This window comes from Macrobrachium rosenbergii, chromosome 21 (assembly GCF_040412425.1).
Source record: "Macrobrachium rosenbergii isolate ZJJX-2024 chromosome 21, ASM4041242v1, whole genome shotgun sequence".
In the NCBI taxonomy this organism is placed as follows: domain Eukaryota; kingdom Metazoa; phylum Arthropoda; class Malacostraca; order Decapoda; family Palaemonidae; genus Macrobrachium; species Macrobrachium rosenbergii.
Window position 1 is genome coordinate 19993144 of NC_089761.1, and position 12500 is coordinate 20005643.

The 12500-nt window shown below is 34.7% G+C and overlaps 1 pseudogene; it reads right to left on the bottom strand.

Moving 5' to 3' along the window:
* Positions 1–2520: 2520 nt before the first annotated feature.
* On the bottom strand, positions 2521–7533 carry LOC136849567 (U-scoloptoxin(01)-Cw1a-like; annotated as a pseudogene).
* Positions 7534–12500: the final 4967 nt, after the last annotated feature.

Genomic DNA, 12500 nt, shown 5'->3' on the forward strand with positions numbered 1-12500 from the left:
AGCAGATAAAATACCTGACCCACTTAAGAAAAACGTAAATGAGAAAAGGGGTTACTAATTTCTTTTGACCAACCAACTGTGGTTTTCGAAATAGTGATTAACCGTTGGTTTTACGTTTATGAAATTATACTTTATTTGTTCTGTAACTAAGTTCCTAAAAGGTTTAAAGGGTTGAGACATGTCAAGTATTTTTGTAGGTCAAATTTATTGTTGCCTGTATCGAGTTAAAAGCACAGAATAATCCCGTGAAACGAACTGTATATTCAGTGTCGGATCTTCCCTCGATAGTGACCCCCAACAAAGTTCGGGATCGTTATCTAGGACTAATATTCCTTGGGGCTCATTATCTTTTTGATATCTACAGTCTTTTGTTTATGTTTTTTCGGTAATCCCCAACGGGCTTGTACTAAACACGCCGCAAAGGCGGTTACATACCGGGTTAAAACTCTTGGGGTCACTATCTAGGAAAGATCCTCAGTGTTTATGTCATTCCCAACAGTCTAGAGTAACCTAATCAAGAATCAAATGAAAGATAAAGAAAAAGCCATAAATGTAGATAAAGATAAGATATAGTAATTTTTTCTATGACAGCACAGACGTGAAGTGCAACTTAGACTGAATTGCAGTTTCAAATAAAGTTTTGAATGCATTAATGCTCATTGAACATCAGATCATTAATTCTTCTGAGAATCTGGCAGGAAAGATACGCATTTTTCACACTGAACGTTGTCATTGTTTTTCTTTTTTTTCTGCCGTTGCTGTTCCCATCAATAATTACATTACTGTTGCTGATACCGAGCATGCTTAGCAGCAACTAAAATGGGAAATGCGTTGTCAAAAGTCGAAACAAATACTGTTAATACTACTTTAGCTACTAATGATAATGATAAAAGGGAAATATTTTAATCCACAACAATGAGTCTTTTAAAATCCGATAATTTGACGAAAACTCTTTGAAAATCACTGGCAAAAACTATGGGTGAGGATTTATAAGATAAGTTGAAAATTAATGTTTGCAAAACAAGCAAAAAATTTATTTGCTTGAATATGGGTGATACTCAGTTCCATGTAGTTCTGTCATTGTCAGAATGACAATGAACCCAGGCAAGCTATCGAAGGATCCCTTTTGTACATTTTCTATAAAAGGATTTTAACAGATATGTAATTGTGGATTTGTGATTTGTTAACCCATTTTCGCTACCTGTGTGATTATGAGATTTCGATGATGATTAGAATTAGGATGACAATAGAGGCAAACTATACAATAACGTTCTTTCAGTATTCATTGTTGAATCGGTTTTCTTTGCCTCCTGTCATTGTTTTCTTAGTGAAGATTTGCTTAGTCAGATCAAAGTATCACACTTTTTCTTTATGTAGAAAATGAAAGGAATAAATGAAGATTTCACCTTACCAACAGCGAGCTGCTGGACAGACTAAACCTTTCTGCTCTTAAATGTGTTTCCGTCTCATCTAAGAACGTCAAATTAGCATTAACATTAATAATATTAACATTAACCTTGCCAGTGGTGGTCTCTCTTGTTAAAGAAAAAGTGAGGGGTGATTTGTGTGTGTGTGTGTGTGGGTGAGTGTGTGTTGCAAGTGTGTGTGTGTGTGCGTCCGCGCGTTTTTCAGGAGTGGGGGTAGGGGGATCCGAAGGCTGAATTTGCCGTGTCGTGTATATGAATTATTCACTGTCAAAATTTCAATTCGAATGACGTTATAAGTTACTTCTTTTTCATCGTAACGTTAGGAAAGCCTAACACGACAGGAAGATTTTGTTAGTGAAACCTTATGATTTTGTGTAATATTACAAGTGTCATTTGGGCAATACAGATAAATTTGTTGTCTGATGGAACTTAGATGTCACTTCATAAGGGACTGCTCTCATCAATAATGCTTTTACTTTTTGTGAACAGAGCTGAAAAAATACCTTTATTTATTCAGCAGCATGAGTTTTGTTTCATCTTTCAAAGTTGCTCTTGGACCATCGTTACTTTTATCCCCTTCTGGGACTGAGAAAGAATTTCCCGAGCAATGACCATTAAAGTTGATGCAGTTTGTTCCAGAGTCCTTAACTGAATCCAGAATATTAGTAATTGAGAGACGAATGTGAAATTAATTATTTCTTTGCAGAGCACATCCACACAAAGGTATTTTAGCATGTTATTAGCTGACAACATATTTCAAAGATTTGTTCTGTCGGTTCAAATATCGGGGATAATAAATCTAACTTACTATAATAAAAACGAATCATTTTATTATAAAACCTATAAATCATCATGACATCCTTTTGGAAGGTTACGGGAAGGTCGAATGGGCAGTAATTGAAAAATTCAATTCGATTTCATATCACTAAGATACCGTGTATATATATATATATATATATATATATATATATATATATATATATATAGATATATATATATATATATATATATATAGTATATATATATATATATATATATATATATATATATATATATATATATATATATATATATATATATATATATGAAACACACAGCATCTACATTGTGGTAACATCACATGCATCTTAATTGGTCACTTCGGGAATCTTGCCAAAGTCAGCGTTGGAAATATCGAAGAGGGACTCTGCCTCTGAGCAAGGGAGGGCCTCCTGAGGGTGGGCGCAGGTGAGGGACTCCTGGCTGAAGACCGGTCTGGTTGCCGCAGAAGAAGGAGAACTGCGCAGTCTCCACGACCTCCCCTGCATCGTCAGGAATGGGCAGACAGATGTGGAAGATTCTGCAGTCGTTGGCGACGTCGGCGTAGTACCCGTAAGGACGTCCCGCGCAGTCGAAGGATTGGTTGGGTTCCCCTCCGAGGATTTCCAGATAGCCGTCCGAGAACTGGTAGGCCGAGCGGGCCGCTACGGCAGCCACGAGGGACAAAAGGCAGGCGGAGAGGATCTTCATTTCGGCTAGTCTTTGGAAAAAATGGGCAAAGGAAAAAGAGACGTCAGTTTCTGATCGAAAAGATAAGTTAGCTTACAGATAGGAAGCTTATACAGGCATAACAAAAGTATTTTCTTTTCTCAATAAACAACTTACCTGCGTTGTGCCTAAAAGTAGTTACTGTACTGTTTTATTAACTCAGACATACTTCTAGTTAATACTGTAACTACATCAACAACTGCCGTCTGCCATACTACATCAACAACCACCTCTATTACTGAGAGTAACATCAACAGTTTTTAACAAAGAACTGAAGGAGGCTATTGGACAGTTACAATGCAATTAGGGGAAATTACAACGTGGTCTCTCCATTAAAAGAGAAATGAGGAACTCTAAAGGAAAACTACGTCAGAATTGGAATGTTCTTAGGGTTCAAAAAAAAAAAAAATTAAATGAAGCAGTAATAAGCACGAGATTTAATCAAAACCTTAAAAACCTCAAATAATAGAGTTTTATAATTGAAGGGAAAAATAGATGTTCAACAGACAGAAATGCTTATGACATTGTCCTTACCTTCTGGGAAACATTATTGTGATTTTATCTGGATATTTTCCCAGCGTGTTTTCCTGATTTCTTTATATAAGCTGTGCCAGTCTTTATCTGTTACTTCGTTTATAAACGCTGAGACATTATCAAGGCCTTAGTATTTTGCGAAAATTAAAAGCTACAGAAACTTGAGAAAGAGTGCTTCATTTCAGTTTAAATCAGGGGGAACAACGAAAATGAAAATAGGTTCGAAGACTGTAATGTGTGATGGTGATAAATTTCTGCAGAAGCTGATGAAAGAGAAACTAGTTTGTGCAAATTCAAGAAAGTTCAAAGTCAAAATGATAATTCTACATAAGCAGTTGCCTGGTGCTGAAATTTATTTTATAGCATTCTTGGAAATGCCTAATTAAGAGAACGATATCAACAACAGGGGTATTACAGCAAACTGTACCAGAGAAAAAATAGGACATCAGAGGTAGTTAGCAAATGATATATAAGAAAAAATTAGAACGCAATAATTCCAAAAACCCAATTTGTGCCAGTTGGGAAAGAATGAAAAAAGGAGCCTTTAAGATCATACACTTAACTGATAATACAGAAATTTGAAGATCTGAGTTCAATGTGCCTGTAAGGTTGACACATCTAAGACTCAAACTACACTCGACACAGCAATGTCATTTTGTTATCCTCTGGGTGATAAATATTACTCAGTGCACGACGTGGAACTATTACATGGCAGAATAGACAAATGGGTACTTTTAATCTGCGTTAAAAGAGATTATTGAAAAAATAAAATACCACTGGAACTCGGCTGATTTATGGCATTAAAGTAATTTTAAGGATTTTATAAAGATAAGAAATCCACTGAGAAAAACAGGAATTTCCTACAATATAATTCAAAGTGGCATCTACCGTACATCAAGGAGTGAGATTCAGTACTTATACTAGTTACATCACATTTTATATTATAGCTAGTTAGATATATATAATATATATATATATATATATATATATATACATACATGTGTGTGTATACAAACTGCGCAGTTGGCAACCTTTCAGGGTAAAATATCCCTATATGATGAAAAATACAGAGATATAGAAAATCATTTTGTATATGTAAACAACAAGAATAACAAATAATTAAGCAGGTAAAGAGAGACTAATGTCTTTAAAGTTTCTTTTTGATAGGCAAAAAACTAGCATATTTTCATTGCTTATTTAAGTGTTAATTGTTAAACAGAGTAGAACTCACGTAGAAGATAACTTCATATCTGATTTTAAAGGCTATATATTGATTCCCTTTCTAGTTTTTATATCAGTTCCATCGCACTATATGTCCAGTCATTGTCTGGATCCAACTCCTTTCCTCTGCCTAAAAAAATTTAAGCTATTTTACCCGTCTTATTCATCTATCTCCCTTTCTCTCCATATGACCAAACCACATCAGTGGTAAGCCGTTCACCGATTCGTCTGCGCTAAGTTTTCTACCCCACATTCTTCCTTCTTACCTTATCAGCCTTTCTCATACTGCATATAATCTGCATTTAGATCATTCTATAAATTTCCACCTTCTTTCATATAGTAATTTTCTTGTTACTAGTATACTACCACTTGTATTCGCTTGCTAAAAGGAGAAAAGATAAAGATAAGAAAAAGTTTTAATAATTTTATTCCTCACAAAATCTTCTCCGAGTTTCCAGTCCAAAAAGAAAAAAGTATGAAAAAAATATCAGATCAAAAACCGAAAACTTTTGATGAAATTACTCTACTTTCAGTTGCTTATTTCAGGACTCTTTGTACCTAATTCTCTCTACGTAGAATGAAAAAAATGAATGACTAATGAAGTAAATATTTATTATAAATATATCACTACACATCTATTAGTGATGTTACAGAGAAAATACTGAATCAAAGTGTCAAGATATTCTTGTAGCTTGAATAAATCTTAAGATTGCATTATCAGGCATCAATACAGATCGTCATTGACCGCTGGAAGTTTATAAAATAGTATATTTACTAAAGGATTTATTGATGATTATGATATACCAGCAAAACCAATAATGCCGTCATTTGCTTTTCATTGATAATCATGGGTAGATCTTCGAGTTGCCAAAATTCTTTGACGGTCATTATAATGCCATTGTAGTAACATGAGCAGGCATCGCATATTTGTAAGTACGTGGATAGAATAATCAATGTGTGTCTAGGTCTGCATATACTTATGTCCAGGTGGAACGTCTTCAGTGCTTACGGTACTGTTTGCTACAGCTGCTGTGGCCAGTTAGTCTGAAGGTTTCATGATCGTGTCCCGGTAACCTACCAGTCAACAGTGCGGTCGATTCCGTGTGTAGGTTGTACTCAGGAACCTTATGAATTGAAAAATAGCTGTCTGTAAGAGTATTTGATTTTCACAAATAAAAATCAGCTATAAATAGCAGCATTCTTCATTGATCCTTATATGAACAGACATCTCTTTTATATGCACATCACATTACACATGAAATCACCCGCACTGCTGACCAGTAGGTTTCCAGGTCATGATAACAAACCTTCAAACTCGTTGGCCGTGGCTGTAGGAGAGTACTAATCTGTTTTATCAAGGTAAGCATTATGAAAAACAACACAAGCATTTTTAAAACTGCGGTGTTTAAATTCCACATTTCAGTTCAGTCCGTTAGTTATTTGAGGCTTATCAGGTATTACAGCGTTTAGGGGAAGCTTCAGGGAATTATGTAAATAAAAAGAGACCTAGGAAGGATTTTTGAAGTGTATCCAAGACCAAGTCTTCACATTTACAGTTTCGAATATTCAAATTGACATACAAGTAGAAAGATAGATAGAGTAGTGAAAACCAGGAGTAAATGTCAATATATATAATTATTTATTCATTCAAATAAATATATGACCATATATCCATATATCCTCACACACGCATACATACATACGTACATACACATATAATATATGCATGTATGTATGTATATATATATATATATATATATATATATATATATATATATATATATATATATATACTGGAGGTATTTGGAGATACAACAAATGGTACAAAGGTAAGTAAAGGTGTAAAGAAAGATCAGGTGATGGCTTGATCACATGGAGAGAATGGGAAACACGTTGGAAACTTGAGTGCACGATCAGTAAGTTTGTGAGGAAGAAGGAAAAGGAGAATGAAAAAGTGCTGGCTAAATGAAGTAAAAGATACTTTAGAATAATGAAGGGCTGTGATGTTCATTAGACAAAGAGTGGGTGCAAGAGTGAAGTAAGTGGTAAAAGGAGAAGCAAATAGGTCCCTGTGAAAGTGAATGAAATGGTTGATATTAAGGATGTTATCTGCACAGGTGGTTCATCCTTGACTCATTAGTTGAAAGATTATTTTGATAATGACTGTTATCTTAATTTTTTCTCAGAGCCACTCCCTGTATTCATGAAATTGGATGGTGAATATATTATATATATATATATATATATATATATATATATATATATATATATATATATCGGATATGTAGAGAGAGAGATATAGAGAGGATATATAGATATATATATATATATATATATATATATGTACACATGTAATATATATATATATATATAGAGAATATATATATATATGCTTAATATATATATATATATATATATATATATATATACTATATATATATATATATGTGTGTGTGTGTGTGTGTGTGTGTGTGTTGTGTGTGTGTGTGTATGTCAGCAGTTAAATTACTGCAACACAATACATCCATTCATACCCATGAAAGAGGTCAACACCACCTCTAAGGACAAATCAAGCTTCACCATGCAAGCCTGGCGAAGCAACACCGTTTGACCTCCCGCACTTATCCTCGACTCAACTTTCACTCACTACCATCATCCTGACTTCTTCTTCGCCCACCTGTCGCTCGGGAGAGGTACAATACGGCCAAAGCAACTCCCTTCTAAAACAGGTAATACTGTAATTATAACAGGATAGGAGATCAACAACACTCATACTCACTTCGCGAGCGTCCGTAGATGCACTGACTCGGCTCATGTGCAGCAGGGCAACTATATACGATGGCGCTCCGCCTCTCCTCCCGTCCTTTCCATAGTTCCTCGCCTCCCCCCAACCCCACCCCCAACTAAATCCTCGTCACGTTATTGCTTGCTCTTGGAAAAGGGTCTTCGGTGCCCTGAGGTTAAGTGAATGGGGGTTTTGGAAGGGCCATACGCCTCTCCCCCATTTTGTGGTCTATTAAAAGGAAGAGGCATTTGAGGGAGAGGTAGGTGGGGGAGGGTATGTCTGTCTGCGGTAGGAGTAGAGGTATAATAAACACAGGGGGTTTCTGAAGCTATTGCAAAGGGGAGGGGGAGGGAGTCCGGGTATAGGGGGTTATTGAAGAGGTGGCCGTAATTAGGGTAGCGGTGGATGTGTGCCTTGGGTATAACAATCCTGGTGACCTCGTGAGCTGTTTTTTGGGGCAGTAATGAAAGGGGTTGAGACTTTTTTTCCCGAAAGTCTTTGTTACCTTACCGTATTTGTCCAGGTAGTTATTAATATTCAATTAACTATCGATCATTTGTTCATTTCATTTTACTGAGCATTTTTCATTTATGTTATTTCATTACAAAGGATTCGCTGACACGTACAATAAATATGCCATATATATATATTCATTAATGCTTACAACCACATATAAAACTTCGTTTATTTCATATGATTATCCTATTATTTTCCATTTATGTTATTTAATTATAAATGATTGCTGACGCACACGCATAGAAATATATCATGTATATATTAATAAATATAATCATACATACAGTATATGTATATATTATGTGTTTGTGTATATGTATATATATTATCTAAATGCATATATATATATATGTATATGTATGTATTTATAACATTTATGTCAGGAAAATCTAGCTTTAATGTTCTTATTGTAAACAATTTGCATGCGGAACATTGTTGGCACCTATCTAAAAGTAGGCAAACTAATCAGTGACTTAGCAAACTGTTTAGCTTTAACTAAAAAAATAATAGTTCGGTCGAAAATTATCGTATCTTATCGTGAGTGGAGAAAATTATTTTATTTATAACAGTTTTAATTGATGAATTTGCATAATCTGTTTCATTTTATTACATGATGACAATGAAATAATTTGCTGCGCCAGTTCGAGATTATTTTATAAGCAAAAAAATAAAAAAATAAAATAAAAATCCTAATCAGAATGCTTTATATGATAATCAGGGAACTTAATTTAATGAGTTCTTCTTCTATTTTAATAGCTTTACTGCTACAACATCGGCTACAAATGCTACGACAAAATACAAAAGGATGATTAGAAAGTAAAAAAGAAACTTTAAAAGTATTTATAAAAAAATTAGGATGCTGCACGATAAAAAAAAAAAAACGTGGACCAAACACCGATAAAAAACATTTAGACTTTCACTTGGGAGAATGCTTAAGAAAACAGAACATTCGCATCGCAAACTTCTTTCATGGTTTCTCGTCTGAAAATGGAAGCAAATAGAATAAAAGAAGAAAAAGAATAAGAAGAAGAAGAGTTAATGAGAAAATTATCTTGTTTCTTTGCCTGATCTGTCATCTCGTCGGTCCGTGCGTCTCTGTCGCTACTTTTCTCGTTTGTATATGTCTTTCAAAATGTTATGGTTCCCTGATTTACGAGTATGTACCTGCCTAACGATGGGTGCGTAATGTCTCTCTCTCTCTCTCTCTCTCTCTCTCTCTCTCTCTCTCTCTCTCTCTCTCTCTCCTCTGAATGCCAGTATCATTATGGTCAAATAAGCCTCAAGGTCATTTGCGACATCTTTACCTCCAACCAGTACGAACCCCAAACCCAAATCCCGGGGCCCCTATTTTCTCCAAGACACCATATCAGACCCAGTTCTGACCCTGAAGATTTTCGGAGTGCGTTTTAGGGTTCAGAGAAAGAAACAGGTTTATTTATTTATTTATTTATTTATTTATTTATTTATTTATTTATTTATATGCTACTGACTAGGCTACACCTGTGGAGCAAAAGGTTTGGGGGGGGGGAAGGGGTGCTGACAGGTGCAAGGGGTGAAATTGCGATTTGTTTTATTTTTGGGGGGAAGGGAACGGGAAATGTCTTCTTCACCTTGGCATTATTATTAGAAGCAATAGCAGCGACAGTGACATCAAAAACGGCAGTAGCAACCGTAATAGTATTAATGAGAGCAAATGTGAAAAGTAGCAATATAATTACCAGCATTAACAGTAATGACAGAAGAATGCCCGTCGTAATTATTAATCACAATTCTTCCAGTTACTATTACGTCTATCATAGTGATTTCTCAGTGGTTATCTGGTGCTCCGTAATTTAAAGCTATAGACAGTTTTATGAGGGGAGAGAAAATGAGAGATGAACTGGTAATGAAAACTGTCTGGGGAGAATTGTAATGAAATATTAGAATCTGGCCGCATCATTCTTCTGAGAAACAGTTCGATGGTTTTGCTGTGGAAATTAGAAACAAGGCTCACGTAGAAAAAGATTAAAGCTTAAAATGAGAAAGATATAGGAAAATCAAAGTAGTATCTTACGTAAGGATGGGTCTGAAAAGGTCGAGAAGACTCATGCATATATTTATATATTTACATATATAAATATATGTAAATATATATAGACTCCTGCTGGTGAGGCGAGTTTCTTAACCGTTGAACTATACGCATATCTATCTATCTATCTATCTATCTATCTATCTATCTATCTATCTATCTATCTATCTATTTATCTATCTATCTGTCTGTCTATCTAGTTCATTATATATATATATATATATATATATATATATATATATATATATATATATATATATATATATATATATATATATATATATATATATATATATATATATATATATATATGTGTATGTACAAGTAGAACAGAAAATGTTTATTGACCCACTCAGAGATACAGTATTATAACTGTGAACGTTTATAGACACCAGCATGGGCATGTATAATTACCTGAAAAAAGACATAGATGGAAACAGTTTTACTTAAACGTCCTTCAGTCTTACCACTCCAAACGGAGCTTAGCGTCTCCTAGATACCTACCTATCTATCCTGAAGGATTCCCTCTGCCTCCTTCAACCTTCACAATTACCAGACGCAGAAGATGCCGGAGGAAATTACAACTCTTGGGAATGTTTCCGTCATTGCATGACGAAGAATCTGAAGAAGAAGACGAATGAGTTGGAGGAGTAGGAGGCATTAGGAGAAAATAAGTCCTTCAAAGATCCGAGATGTCCAACGGTTGATCCTTTGATGAATAGGATACGCCAGGAAGGAATGTCAAGAAGAGGAATTGTTTACTCAAAGTCCTTCATCCTCGATCTGGATCATATCAGAGCAAAGATAAACATATGGTTGCGTCCTAAATAATCCTCTCTCTCTCTCTCTCTCTCTCTCTCTCTCTCTCTCTCTCTCTCTCTCTCTCTCTCTCTCACACACACACACACAAGGCAAAAGCAAATGAGCAAGATCAAGGGCAGCTAACCCTAATACCCAAACCGCAATGTCGAAAAAAAGAGGCAAATGAAAGGGAAAAGAGTTTGTCATGAATTATGAAAAAATAAACAGCCATTAGCACCAAGGACTCTGGAGTCAAGGAAACAAGGATATATTTATTAGAGCCTCAAATTGCTTTTGGGAATATCATTCCCGAATAATGATGACTGAAGACAAAGGGAGGAGGCGATTAAAAAATTATGGCGTGTGTGAAAATTCTTTTGGTGGGTCAAAGCGCGAATGGGACTTTTTTGTGGTATGGATATATTGTCAAGTCGAATGAATGTTATAGATATAACTGTTTCCAGGAGATGTATGGTGATGTATATGTGTATATATGTATGTATGTATATATATATATATTTTATACACACACACACACACACACACACATATATATATATATATATATATATATATATATATATATATATATATATATATATATATATATATATATATAGAGAGAGAGAGAGAGAGAGAGAGAGAGAGAGAGAGAGAGAGAGAGAGAGAGAGAGAGAACAGCACAGTCTGCCATATTGTCATCCTCTAGCTGCTAGAGCAATAAGGCAGTATTATTGATGCTAGTGCTGAGTAATTTATGTAATGCTTTAATACTACTTTGGAGCGGTAAGGAAAATCGTAGTGTTTACTGGCTTATGTTGATGTTTAAATAAGTAGAATTTGTCTGTTTCGTGATTTATTTTTTATCTGTTGTCTGTTTTTTTTTTTATTCTACTTGCTCTTTATTCTTCACTTTTCCACATATGGGGTTTCCGTATTGTGGAAACTTCCTTTCACAAGTTAATGGCTTTTGAAGCCTGTTTTGAGTGTCAAGTTATTTGAATAATAATAATAATAATAATAATAATAATAATAATAATAATAATAATAATAATAATAATAATAATAATAATAATAATAATAATAATAATAATATGTCCTTTAAGGAAAAAGATAAGCTTTCATATACTCATAGCTGTTTCATAGACCAATATGTAACCATCGTCAGAAGTATTATGCCTTTTGCCCCACATATGTTGTACCATTTACTTATATACTACACGCCCATATGGGTTTCGTTTAGAGGCCTTTACCTCTAATACATCTTTTCCTTTATTCCCCTGCTGCTCCCATTCTCTGTGCACGATTAAACCAGCTCAAAACGAGCTGAGATCTTTCGACCTATAATAACACCCCTGCGTTTTCTCATCTTTTAAGTCCTCGTTGTTCCACACATACTAGGCAAAAAATTCAGTTCAGCAGCTTTCGTCAATACTAGGAAATGAGAAGGCAAATAAACAATAAAACTCTAAATCTATATGCTAGGTAGTCAAGAGATTCCTGGAGACAGGAATGAAGCGTGAATAAACAGAGGAACGATTAAAGTAATTTTCAAATCAATTTTCATAGATGTCATGCATTTAGACGGGTGCAGTCATAAATAAAGTTTAACCAAGGGTCT